The sequence below is a fragment of the Arachis stenosperma genome, chromosome 4 (assembly GCF_014773155.1).
Source record: "Arachis stenosperma cultivar V10309 chromosome 4, arast.V10309.gnm1.PFL2, whole genome shotgun sequence".
Lineage (NCBI taxonomy): Eukaryota > Viridiplantae > Streptophyta > Magnoliopsida > Fabales > Fabaceae > Arachis > Arachis stenosperma.
In genome coordinates this window covers 33,426,511-33,429,037 of record NC_080380.1, presented here as the reverse complement: position 1 = coordinate 33,429,037, position 2,527 = coordinate 33,426,511, and the positions used below count along the sequence as shown (strand labels likewise).

The 2,527-nt window shown below is 30.7% G+C and overlaps 1 non-coding gene across 1 annotated transcript; it reads left to right on the top strand.

The window, feature by feature from the left end:
• Positions 1–318: 318 nt before the first annotated feature.
• On the top strand, positions 319–422 carry LOC130978635 (small nucleolar RNA R71). Its single transcript, XR_009086256.1, has one exon. It is a non-coding gene; the product is annotated as a small nucleolar RNA R71 (small nucleolar RNA).
• Positions 423–2,527: the final 2,105 nt, after the last annotated feature.

Here is a 2,527-nt window from a genome sequence, read left to right as displayed (position 1 = left end):
CTGTTGGATGCATTTTGCCATCCATTCAGACTTTGAGAGATCATGTTGACTTGCTGAGTCAATACTTTGTTCTGAGCCAATATGGCATTCAGAGCATCAATTTCAAGAACTCCTTTCTTCTGAGGTATTCCATTATTCACGGAATTCCTCTCAAAAGTGTACATAAATTGGTTATTTGCAACCATGTCAATGAGTTCTTGAGCTTCTGTAGGTGTTTTCTTTAGGTGGATGGATCCACCTGGAGAATGGTCCAATGACATTTTTGAAAACTCAGATAGACCATAATAGAATATATCTAATATGGTCCATTCTGAAAATATGTCAGATGGACACCTTTTGGTCAACTGCTTGTATCTTTCCCAAGCTTCACAGAGGGATTCACCATCTTTCTGTTTGAAGGTCTGAACATCCCCTCTAAGCTTGCTCAGCTTTTGAGGAGGAAAGAATTTATCCAAAAAAGCCGTGACCAGCTTATCCCAGGAATCCAGGCTATCTTTAGGTTGTGAGTCCAACCATATTCTAGCTCTGTCTCTTACAGCAAAAGGGAAAAGCATGAGCCTGTAGACTTCAGGATCTACTCCATTTGTCTTAACAGTCTCATAGATCTGCAAGAACTCAGTTAAAAACTGATAAGGATCTTCATATGGAAGTCCATAGAACTTGCAATTTTGTTGCATTAAGGCAACTAGCTGAGGTTTCAGCTCAAAATTGTTTGCTCTAATGGCAAGAATAGAGATGCTTCTTCCATCAAATTTGGACGTTGGTTTGGTAAAGTCACCAAGCATCCTTCTTGCATTATCATTATTGGGTTCGGCTGCCATCTCCTTCTCTTGTTCAAAAATTTCTGAAAGGTTACTTCTGGATTGTTGTAATTTAGCTTCTCTTAGTTTCCTCTTCAGAGTCCTTTCAGGTTCAGGATCAGCTTCAACAAGAGTGCTTTTGTCCTTGTTCCTGCTCATATGAAGGAGAAGAAAACAAGAAAAGAAAGAGGAATTCTCTATGTCACAGTATAGAGATTCCTTTATGTTAGTAGAAAAAGAAAGGGGAGAAGAGTGAAGAAGAATGAATAGTCTGTATAAAGAGTAAGGATAGGGGAGGTGAAGAGAAGTGTTAGTAAATAAATAATTAAATAGAATAAGAAAAGAGAGGGAGAATTTCAAAAATAATTTTGAAAAAGAGGTTAGTGGTTTTTGAAGATTAAAGATAAGATATAATTAAAATTAAAATTTAAAACAAAAAGAATTTTTTTTTTGAATAAGAGATGAGATGTTTTCGAAAATTAAAGAGGGAAAAATAGTTAGATGGTTTTGAAAAAGATAAGAAACAACATAAAGTCAAATAGTTAGTTGAAAAAGATATTAAAGTCAAATTTGAAAAGATAAGAAGATAAGAAGTTAGATAAGATATTTTTAAATCAAATTTTGAAAAAGATAAAATTTTTGAAAAAGATATGATAAAAGATAAAAAGATTTAATTTTTAAAATTAAAATTAATTACTTAACTAACAAGAAACTAAAAGATAGGATTCTAGAATTTAAAGATTGAACCTTTCTTAACAAGAAAGTAACAAACTTCAAATTTTTTGAATCAATCACATTAATTGTTAGTGAATTTTCGAAAATATGATATAAAGATAAGAAAAAGATTTTGAAAATATTTTGAAAAAGGTTTTTGAAATTTTCAAAAAATAAAAAAAATGAAAAAGATATAATTTTTGAAAAAGATTTTGAAAAGATAGGATTTTTAAAATTGAAATTTTGACTTGACTTGTAAGAAACAACTAATTTTAAAAATTTTTGACCAAGTCAACCCAAAATTTCGAAAATTTGGAGGGAAATAAGGAAAAGATATTTTTTGATTTTTTGAATTTTTAAAGATGAGAGAGAAAAACATAAAAATGACCCAAAACATGAAAATTTTGGATCAAACACATGATGCATGTAAGAACACTATGAATGTCAAGATGAACACCAAGAACACTTTGAAGATCATGATGAACATCAAGAACATAATTTTGAAAAATTGTTTGATGCAAAGAAAACATACAAGACACCAAACTTAGAAATCTTTAATGCATGGACTCTAACAAACTAAAAATGCATATGAAAAACAACAAACAACACAAAACAAGAAAACATCAAGATCAAATAAGAAGACATACCAAGAACAACTTGAAGATCATGAAGAACACTATGAATGCATGGAATTTTCGAAAATATGCAAGAAAAAATTTTTAAGGCATGCAATTGACACCAAACTTATAAATTGACTCAAGACTCAAACAAGAAACACAATATTTTTGGTTTTTGTGATTTTATTAATTTTTTTTGGATTTTTATTAATTTTTTCGAAAATAAAGTTTGGAAAAACGAAAAATAAAAGAAAAATTTTGAAAAAGATTTTTGACAAGAAAATTACCTAATCTGAGCAACAAGATGAACCGTCAGTTGTCCAAACTCGAACAATCCCCGGCAATGGCGCCAAAAACTTGGTGGACGAAATTGTGACCCTCTTTGTATTTGCATGA